Source organism: Artemia sp. Qi Xiang Cuo, chromosome 10 (genome assembly GCF_049724085.1).
Source record: "Artemia sp. Qi Xiang Cuo chromosome 10, ASM4972408v1, whole genome shotgun sequence".
NCBI classification, from domain to species: Eukaryota; Metazoa; Arthropoda; class Branchiopoda; order Anostraca; family Artemiidae; genus Artemia; species Artemia sp. Qi Xiang Cuo.
This window is the reverse complement of record NC_142803.1, coordinates 71547549-71559194: the sequence shown is the minus strand read 5'-3', so window position 1 is coordinate 71559194 and position 11646 is coordinate 71547549.

Here is an 11646-nt window from a genome sequence, read left to right as displayed (position 1 = left end):
TCACTCTTCGACAAAACCAAATTTTCACTCTACAGAATCGTCGGACCCTAGTAATCCTCAGTTTTATAGATTATGAACAAGCTTTAATGAAGGCCCTATCCTTATATGGTATGCCAGCATGAGATTGACTGGTGCTGTGTACGAGGGGGAAATTTCTGCGGTTAAGATAGAAAGTGAGGTTAGTAGCTGGTTTAGTGTTGACCGAGGAGATAAGCATGGGAGATTTATATGGCTTATTTTGAAGAGCTTTATGGTACAGAACACGGCAAAGGCTGTGGGAGAGCACGCAATTAAATAGGAAGGTAAAACTCTCCTGGACTTTGACTATGCAGATGATTTGAGTACCCAAGATCAAAATGTCAGCAAAGGGAATGAACTTTGTGAAGTTTTAGGAGTTCAGGGTGCAAGAATAGGTTTCAAAGAGGTAATGTTGAATAACGATTAGATCGATCAAGTAGATAGCTTAATTTACCTGAGTAGTATTGTTAGTACAAATTGTGGATGTAGTAAAGACGTAAGAAGTAGAATTGCCAAGGTCCAAGGTCACAGCTAAAAAATAATTGGAAGAATAGAAAGATGAGTCTGCCAACCAGGATTAGAATATTAGAAGCCAGTAGTCAGTAGCCAGTAGCCAGAAGCCAGTATGATGACAGTAGTTAGGTATAGTTCTCAAAAGTGGGCACTTCGGAAGACGGAGCAGGGAGAGAAAGGTTGAGATGGCAAGGTCGCGTTTTGTAGATTAAGGACGACAGATTGGCAAAGACTGTTCTTTCCGACCATCCATCTAGGGCAAAACGAAGAGCAAGTCGTTTCCAAATGGTATGAGAAGAGATCGTAAGAAAGGATTTAAAGAAAAGTGCAACTTCTTGGGAGGGCGTAAAGAGGGTAGCTTTGAATGGGTTGGGATGGAGGAGGAGGCATAAAAGGAAAAAAAGGAGGCATGAACATAAAAAGAATAAAAAACATAGAGCTAAATTGTCCTATTGCTCAAAAATTCATTAAAAAAAAACGTGATTTTGAATGCCCTTTTCCAAGTGTTCCGAAGTCCAGCAAACAGAATTGTATTATCTTAATAATTATTCGACAATTAATAATAAAACAAATAAGCAACAGACAATAATTTTACTCATAGGAGAGTCTTGTGCTCAGGAAAAGTGCTGACGTATCAAATAATGAAAAGCTGAGCAAAGGAGTTTATGTTAAATGGCAGGGGGTCCCCAAAATTCTGGTTTCTTATCGAATAGAGTATTTTTGCTCTTAGGTCCGCACTACTGTCAGTACTTGCCATCGCACAAATTCAATCAGATGCGTTTGGTGAAAAGAGGGGTAGTTAGGGGGGAGCTAGTTTACCTCCGTGGCTTTTGATTCTTAAAACGGAACTAGAGCTTCCAATTTTCAACCAAATGAGCCACCTTTAAAGTTTATACAGCCATCCCTTCCATAAAAGCCTTAAATGCCCCAGGAGCGTAACTTACAACCGTCGCCCTCAGGCTCTGGTGGTTTGTATCAACCTCAAAAGCCTTATTATATTATCTTTGGACTTTTTTGAATAAAAGGACTGTCTCAAAATTTCTAATTGATGCATCTCGGGAAAACACGACGTGTGTGTGTGGGGGGGGGGGGTAGTTGCGCTCTGATCACTTTGACTCTTAAGAGGGACACTATAACTTCCGATTACCAATCCAATGAGTTCCCTCCAAAGCATGTATGACCACCCTTTCTATAAGAACCTTATACGTCCCCAGGGCATAACTTACAACCCTTGCCCTGAGAGTTGTGGGGGGGAGTGTCTTCCTCACAGACATGATGTCTGGAACCTTCAACTACGATGAACAAAATTGCTATCTCCAAATTTGGATTGGAGGTGTTAACGGAAATGATGAGAGTAGGGGGGGGGGGGCTGGTTGCTCTCAAATCACTTTGATTTTGAAAAGGGCACTATAGCTTCCAATTCCAAATTAAATGAGCCCATCTGAAGTTTATACGACCGCCCATTCCATAGAAACCTTATGTGTCCTCATTGCATAACTTACAATCCTATCCCCAGGGCGCTGAAGGTTTGTGTCAACCCTAGAGTTATTATTACATGTTCTTTGGACCATTTTGAAAAACAGTACTATCTCATAATTGCAATCAGATACGTTTGGTGAAAAGAGGGGTTGTCAGGGGGGCTAAATGCCCTCCATCACTTTTGACTCTTAAAAGGGAACTAGAACTTCCAATTTTCAACCAAATGGCCTCTCCTAAATTTAAATAACCATCCCTTCCATATAAACCCTATTTGCCAAAGCAGCACAGCTTACAGCTCCCGGCCCTTGCTCTGGTAGTTTGAATCAGCTCCAAAAGCCTTGTTATATGCTATTTTGAAAATGACTGTCTCAAAATTTCTATTGGATGCATTTCGGGAAATCGCGACGTATGGGGGAGGGGTAGCTGCCATCTGATCACTTTAACTCTTAAAAAGGGCACTAAAAATTCTGATTACCAATCCAAAGAGTCCCCTCCCAAGTATATAGGACCACCCTTTCTATGTAAACCTTATATGCCCCCAGGGCATAGCGTACAACCATTGCCCTGAGAGCTGTGGGGTTGGGGTTTTCTTCCTCAAAGACATAAATTCCAGACCCTTCAACTACAATGAGCAAAATTGCTATCTCCAAATTTTGGTTGGATGTTTTTAGGGGAAATGATGATCATGGGGGAGGGCTGGTTGATCTCAAATCAATTTTGGCTCTTAAAAAGGGCACAATAACTTTCAATTTCAAATCATATAAGCCTCATCTGAAGTTCATACGACAAACCATTCCATAAAAACCTTATATTCCCCCAGGGCATGAGTTACAACCCTATCCCCAGGGCACTGGGAGGTTGTGTCAACCCTAGAGGCATTCTTATTTGTTCTTTGAACTATTTTAAGCAAAATCGCTATCTCACAATTTCAATCAGTTTTGCTTGGTGAAAAGAGGGGTAGTAAGGGAGGGCTAGCTGTCCTTCATCACTTTTGACTCTTAAAGGGGAACTAGAACTTTCAATTTTCAACAAAATGAGCTTCCTCCAACGTTTATACCACCATCCCTTCCATAAAAACCTTAAATGCCCCCGGTGCTTAACTTACCACTCTTGCCCCGAGGCTTTGAGGGTTTTTTTCAACCCCAAAAGCCTTGTTATATGATATTCCGACTATTTTAAATAAAATGGCTATCTCAAAATTTATTAAATGCATTTCAGGAAAATACGACGTGTGTGTGGGGGGGGTCTGCCCTCCAATCGCTTTGAAGCTTAAAAAAGGCACTAGAGCTTCTGATTACCGATCCAATGAGCCCCCTCGGAAGTTTATATGACCACACTTTCTATAAAAGCTTATATGTCCCCAAGACATAACTTACAACCCCTTGCCCTGAGGGCTTGGGGGGGGGGGGGTTGTCATCCTTAAAGAAATAATTTCCAGACCTTTTAACTATGTTAAACAAAAAGGCTATCTCAAAATTTTGTTTGGAAGTGTTTTGGGAAATGTTGGATGTTGGGGAGGGAGGGGCATTTCCCTCCGACCGCTTTCGACTATTAACAAGGGCACTAGTCCTCTCAATTTTCAATCGAATAAGCCCTTTTTGAAGTTTCCACGACAACGTTTTCTATAATCACCTTATGCTCCCCCAGTGCATAACTTACAACCCTTGACCTGAGGGCTGTGGGGGGGGGTTGTCATCCTCAAAAACGTAAGTTCCGGAACTTTCAACTACGTTAAAAAAAATGGCTATTTCAAAATTTTAGTCAGATGTATTTCGAGGGAAAATAAGATGTGTGAGGGGGGGGGGGTATTTGCCCTCCGATCACTTTGACTCTTATAAAGGGCGCTAGAACTTCTGATTACCAATCGAATGAGCCTGTTTTAAAGTTTTTATGACCATCCTTTTTATAAGAACCTTACATACCCCCATGGCATAGCTTACAACCCTTGCCCTGGCTGTGGTGGGGTTTTCATCCTCAAAGACATAATTTCCGGCCTTTTAAACTACGTTGAACAAAATGGATGTCTCAAATTTTGACTGGATGTGTTTGGGGAAATGATGGGCGAGGGAGGGGGTTGGTTGCCCTCCAGTCACTTTTGACTATTAAAAAGGGCACTAGCCCTCTCAATTTTCCGTTTAAGGAGCCCTTTCCGAAGTTTCAGCGACAACTCCTTCGTTATGAAGTGCCAAAGTGGTCTAAAGCTAATAAATAAATAAATAGTACTTTGTGCCAAAATCGTTGTTTACTTAGGCAGCACTATTGCGCTGCCTATGATAAGGTATTTTTGCTCTTAGGTGCGCACTGCTGTCAAACAGATCGTGGTTACGAACTGTAAGTAAGGAGCGACCCTGCTCAATAGTAACCGAAACTCTAAAAAACGTAATTTTGATACCAATAGATATACGTATCAAAAGAATCATCTTTTTATGCTAATTTCAAATATATAAATTTCATTAACTTTAGTCATACTTATCAAAGGTTTCAAGCCTGAACTTTTATTACTGATTTTCAAAAAAAGGAGGAAACACCCCTAAAAGTCAAGTAATCTTAATGAAAATCACAGTATCACATTCAGCGTATTAGAGAACCCTATTGTAGAGGTTTCAAGCTTCTATTTGCAAAAATGTGGAAGCTTGTATTTTTGCCAGAAGAAAGACAACGGATGCGTCTTTATTTGTTTTTTTTCCATGGGTGATGGTATCAACCCACTGGTCCCAGACTATCAGGTGAGGGCTCATACGAACGGAAATTAAAAGTTCTGATGCACTTTTTCAGTGACCGAAAAATTGGAGGGTAACTAGGCCCCCTCCCCGCCCCTTTTCTCCCAAAGTCGTCCAATCAAAATTTTGAGACAGCCATTTTGTTCATCATAGCTGAAAGGCCCAATAACTATGCCTTTGGGTATAACATGACCCCCCAGAGCCCCAAGGGAAAGGTCTTTAAGTTATAAAATTGCCCATTGCTTGCACATGATATTTGTTATTGGGATGTATCTTACATTTTTGGGTGGGGGGGGGGCAAATTTTCTGCTGGGATTTTTTTCAAGGGTAAATCTTTCGTGGAGAGGGAAGTTTCCAGGGAGTGAACTTGTCAAAAGAAATTATACACTGGGGGAATTTGCTAGAATTCTTATGCAAGCTTCTTTTTATGTGTCTTGCTTTCTCTGTACTGTCTCAATTTTTCATACGGAGTGGTTAAGAATAATTGTTTGGGGTTAATTTTCACCGGAATGGAATTGTCTAGCGCAAATGGCGAGGTACTGAGGAGGAGGCAACCCCTTTATATACGTAATAATTTCTGTTCGTTTAAGTTTTAATGTTGCTCCTTACTTTCAGTTGAAAAACTTTTTTTTATTTATTTAATCAACATAGAGACTAAACTGTTACCAAGTTATGTTGAAAAAGTAAAAAACAAAAACAGTTTAATAGGAATTTGCTAAACATTGCACTTAAACTAAAGCCCTATTACTAAGTTCTGACGGACCACAACAAAAATAAGCTTGTGAAAAAAATTGTTCGGGGAACAAAACAAACTTGCCTGGCAAATTGTGCTGAAGGTGATTTTTCGGTGATTTTTTCTTCTGGACCTGTATTATATTATGAGCATTCTATTGGCCAGAGGTAAGCCAGCAACATATACTAATATAAACCAAGGGAACAGGGGATTTTCAGCAACCGGCTTGTGACAGTTTTTTCGCTTTATTTATTAAGAGCTAGACTACTCACTTCGAAGATTGAAAAAAATCAAAAAACATTTTTACCTGATTCATCAAGTGTTTGTGCCACCTCCTTCCGTGCTCCACCTCCTTCCATTTTCTTTAATTTGAGAGCTTTGTCGTAGAAACTTCAAAAAGGGCTTATTCAATTGGAAATTCATAGGGCTAATGCTCTTTTTAATAGTTGTAAGTGATTGGAGGGCAACTAACCCCCCTCTCACGCCCACCCCTTCTACGAACACATAAAATCAAAATTTTTAGATAGGCATTTTGCTGGAAATTAGGAAATTAGGTCTTTAAGGATGAAAATCCCCCCCCAGACCTCAGGGCAAGGGTTGTAAGTTATTCCCTGGGGCATGTAAGATTTTTATAGAAGGAGTTGTCATAGAAACTTCAAAAAGGGTTTATTCGATTGGAAATTGAAATGGCTAGTGCCGGTTTTAATAGTAGAAAGTAATTGCAGGGCAACTAAATCCCTCTCACCCCCACCATTTCCCCAAACACATCCAATAAAAAATTTTGAGATATTCCTTTTGTTCAACATAGTTGAAAATTCTGGAAATTAGGTCTTTGAGGGTGACAACCCTCCCACCCCCACAATACATCGGGCAAGGGTTGTCTGTTATGTACTGGGGGCATATATGGTTTTTATAGAAATTTTTGTTGTAGAAACTCAAAAAGAGCTCAATTGATTGGAAATTGAAAGGTCTAGTGCCCTTTTTAATAGTTGAAAGTAAATGGAGAGCAACTAACCCCCCTCTCACGCTCACCGTGTCCCCAAGCACATTCAATCAAATTTTTGAGATTGCCCTTTTGCTCAACGTAGTTGGAAGTTCTGGAAATTATGTATTTGAGGATGACAAACCTCCGAGCGAAGGTTATTAGTTATGCCCTGGGGCCATATAAGGTTTTTATAGATAGGGTTGTCGTAGAAACTTCAAAAGGGGCTCATTCAACTGGAACGTGAGAGGGCTAGTGCCCTTTTTAATAGTTGAAAGTGATTGGAAGGTAACTAGCCCCACTCTCACGCCCAGCATTTCCTCAAACACATGCTATCAAAATTTTCAGATAGCCAGGTTGTTCAACGTAGTTTAAAGTTTTGGAAGTTTGGTCTTTGACGATGACACTCCCCCCAGAGACCTCAGGGCTAAGGTTGTAAGTTATGCCCTGGGGACATATAAGGTTTTATTGAAAGCTTTGTCGTAGAAACTTGAAAAAGTGCTCATTCGACTGGAAATTCAAAGGGCTAGTGCTCTTTTTAATAGTCAAAAATGATTGAAGGGCAACTAACCCCCCTCTCACAACCGCCATTTCCCCAAACACATTCGATCAAAATTTTCAGATAGCCATTTTTTCGAACGTAGTTGAAAGTTTTGGAAATTAGGTCTTTGAAGATTACACCCCCCCCCCCACAGCCCTCGAGCTAAGGGATGTAAGTTATGTCCTAGGAGCATATAAGGTTTTTTTATAGAAGGCGTTGTTGCAGAAACTTCCAAAAGAGCTCCTTCGCTTTGAAACCGAAAGGGCCAGTGCCCTTTTTAAAAATCAAAAGTGATTGAAGGGCAACTAACCCCCTCTCACACCCACCATTTCCCGAAACACATTCAATCACAATTTTGAGATGGCCATTTTTTTTAACGTAGTTTCAAGTTCTAGAAATTAGGTCTTTGAGGATGACACCCCCCCTACAATCCTCAGGGCAAGGGTTAAAAGTTATGCCCTGGGGGGCATATAAGATTTTTATTATTGGGAATTGAGAGGGCTAGTGCCGTTATTAATAGTCAAAAGCGATCGGAGGGCGAATGCCCCCCCCCATACCCATCATTTCCCCAAACACATCCGATCAACATTTTGATATAGCCATTTTGTTGAACTTAGTTAAAGGGTCCGGAAATTATGTTTTTGAGTGTGACAGCTCCCTCACTGCCCTCAGGGCTAAGGTTGTAAGTTATACCTTGGGGGCATATAATGTCATATAGAAAATGTTGTCGTAAAAACTTAAAAAAGGTCTCTTTCTATTGGAAATTGATAGGGCTATTGCCCTTTTTAATAGTCGAAAGTAATCAGAAGGAGAATCGCCCCCCACACGCCCATCATTTCCCCAAACTTTTCCGATCAACATTTTTATTTGGCCATTTTGTTCAACGTAGTTTAAAGGCCTGGAAATTATGTCTTTGAGGATGACACCCCCTCCCCCATAGCCCTCCGGACAATGGTCGTAAGTTATGCACTTGGGGCATTTAACATTTTTATAGAAAGTGTTGTCGTAGAAGCTTCGAAAAGGGCTCATTCGATTGGAAATTAAGAGGACTAGTACCTTTTTTTATTAGTCGAAAGTGATAAGAGGGAAAAAGGGCGAATCTCCCTCTACGCCTGTTATTTCCCCGAGCACTTCCATTCGATATTTTTATCTACCTATTTTGTTCAGCCTATCAAAAAGGTCGGGAAATTGTCTTTGAGGATTTCAAATCCCTCCAGCCCTCAGGGCAACGGTTGTAAATTTTCCCGTTGGGATATATAGGGTTTTTATAGAAAATGTGGTTATATAAACTTCAAAGGGGGCTCATTGGATTGGTAATCAGACGCTCTAGTGCCCTTTTTAAGAGTCAAAGTGATCAGAGGGTAGATACCCTCTCCCCCCCCCTACACACACATCATATTGTCCTGAAATGCGTCTAATAGAAATTTTGAGATAGCTGTTCTTTTCAAAATAGTCTAAATATCATATAACAAGGCTTTTGGGGCTGAAACAAACCCCAGAGATTAGGAGGAAAGGGTTGTAAGTTATGCCCAGAGAGTATTAAAGGTTTTTATGGAATGGATGGTTGTTTAAGTCAGAAGAGGCTCACTCTTTCTCCCTGATAAAGACTATGTCAATATAAAACGAACAGAAATTAATCAAAAAAACTTTTTGCCCCAAAATTTCTTTCATAAAAAAAGTAAAGAACTCCATTAAACCAAAGATGAACAAAAATAGAATCAAATAATCTACCAAGCATACAACTACCACAAATCAGCATCAATAAATAAATGAAACTCAAAACAAACAGAAATTAAATTAAGTCAAACTCAAAACGAGCAGAAATTAATCTGAGTAGGGTTCTAAGTCCTGGTTCTACCAGTCCTGGTTGAGCTTCCTTGAATAAAGGAAATTAGGTCTGTTTTTAAAAAATATTTAAATATTTTTAATAATTAAATTTTAAAGTAAGGTCATTTTATAGTATTTTTATTATATTCTTCTGTTTTGTTGAGGACGGGCCTTGAGTATAGGCTAGAAATATTATCTTAAAGTAGAGTTCCATTGTCTTATATAAAAATTTTCCTGTTGTTCTACTTATTTTTTTATGATGGAAAGGCAGTGTGGTCTTCGTTGCTATTTGAGAGATGGTTTCCAACCTGCCAGTTAGACCAAAACCCATTCTCATATTCTTGTAATTTTAATCGAACCACAGGGAGGTGCAACATGGTTATCTTTCTAGTAAAGAATTGGCGGTAGGAGGGAGTGGGTGTTGAAAAATATTTCGTGCACTGTCATCAAAACTCTTCGCGTATACAAATGTCAGCTCAATAAGACCACAGTAATGATTACAAGAATGGACTCGACAGACACAGTATTGAAATAAAGTCTTACGGTTTAACGATTTGGCATAGATTATATACGCATTTCAGCATAGAGTACATACGATTACAGTATGTTGTCCCTGAACTAAATGTACTCAAATGTCAGAAAGGTTTTTCTATCCTAAGCCAATACTAGTCTACCTTATCTTTACAAAGTAGATACGGCCCGTAATATTATTGAGTGAATGTAAATAGTACTTTTCACCTGCTATTTAACATTTTTTTGGGGGGACTCCTCCTGCAAGTGGAGCAAACTATATTGTAGTTATGTGTATTTATGTCTCTGTAGTTGAAGAGGGGCAACTTTGCTGCAAAAGAAAACAAAATTAGGCGTTTCTCAAAAGAGCCTCAAGCTTCATGGGAGGAACTAACCCCTGTCCAGGAGAATCTCCATTGGTCACCTTCCTTATTCTAAGCCTATGCGTCCCAGTAAATGCATGTAGCAGATAAAGCTCCACCAAAACAATTTATTTTCAAAAGCTGTGTCAGATACATCATTTGGCGTTAATTCTGGCAATATATACGAATTTCAACATACAACATCGGTTACGACTAATAAAAAATCAAGTAATCATAGCTTATACAAAAGCATTCAATAGAAAAAAACTTATCATCGCTAACCCCACTATCATTTTCCTTTGCCTCACGCCCGCCTCTTTTTTCTTTCTTTTGAGTTTACACTTGGTTGATTTCCACAAGGCATTTGTAAGAGAATAATATAATGGCCTTGCCTATTGTCCTAAATATCTTTGCCAGGGAATTATTGGTGCATGGCCCCATTTCCGAACTGTGAGTTGGTGTTCCTGGCGCCTTGGAACGTCTTCCGGTAGGGCCCCCTAGGGAACAAATCGAAAGATTCCCTTGAATCAAGGCAAATGGGAAGGAAATTTAATAGTGCAATGTATTGACTTGGGATTATAGAATAAAAAAGAAACAAATATTGATTTGCAGTGGAAATCATAGAGATTAGTAAGGGAGAGGTCAGGGATTATCTTTAAAATTCTACAATTCAGCCAACAATTCTTCACAGGTATTACCGTTTTAAACCAACTAAGGGTAACGTCAAGCAGCATAAATAAATAGCATCCTTCCGCAAAATTTTAACCTTAAACATGATTGCCACAACTTCAAACCTGAGTTTGATGTGGAACTTTAAACCACTCTGGCCTGGGGGAAGAATGCTTTATGCAGAGCGTTTGGGCTTTAGCTTCTTTGTGATCCTCAGTTTCTGCCCCCTTAATGAATCTTATATATTTGTAATCATAGGCAGCACAATAGCGCTGCCTAAGTAAAGAACGATTTTGGCACAATGTATTTTTTTCTGGTTTTGGCCAGGGCACTTCGTATCGAAGGAGTTGTCATAGAAAATTCGAAAAGGGCTCATTCGATTGGAATGACTAGTGCCCTTTTTAATAGTTCAAAGTGATTGGAAGGCAACTAAAACCCCTTCCACGCCCACCATTTCCCCAAACACATCCAATAAAAATTTTGAGATAGCCATTTTGTTCAGCGTAGTTGTTTTCCAGATAGAAATTATGTTTTTGAGGAGGACACTCTCCCCACAGCCCTCGTGGTAAGGGTTGCAAGTTGTGCCCTGGAGGAATATAAGGGTTATATAGAAAGCTTTGTTGCAGATACTTCAAAAAGGGCTCATTCGACTGGAAATTCAAAGGGCTAGAGCTCTTTTTAATAGTCAAAAGTGAATGGAGGGCAACTAAACCCCCTCTCACGCCCACCTTTTCCCCAAACACATCCAATCAAAATCTTGAGATGTCCATTTTGTTCAACGCAGTTAAAAGTTATAGAAATTATATTTTTGAGAAGGACACTCCCCCCACAGTCTTCAGGGCAAGGGTTATAAGTTATGCCCTGGGTACAAACAAGGTTTTTATTGGAAGATTTGTCGTAGAAACTTGAAAAAGGGCTCACTCGATTGGAAATTCAAAGGGCTAGTGCTCTATTTAATAGTCAAAAGTTATTGGAGGGCAACTAACTCCCCTCTCACGCCCATCTTTTCCCCAAACACATCCAATCAAAATTTTTAGATAGCCATTTTGTTCAAAGTAGTTTAAAGTTTCTGGAAATTAGGTCTTTGAGGATGTCACCCCCCCCCCCCACAGACCTCAGGGCAAGGGTTGTAAGTTATACCCTGGGGGCATATAAGGTTCTTATAAAAAGCGTTGTCGTAGAAACTTCAAAAAAGGGCTCATTCGACTGGAAATTGAAAGTGACTAGTGCCCTTTTTCATAGTCGAAAGTGAATGGAGAGCAACTAACCCCCTCTTACGCCCACCATTTCCC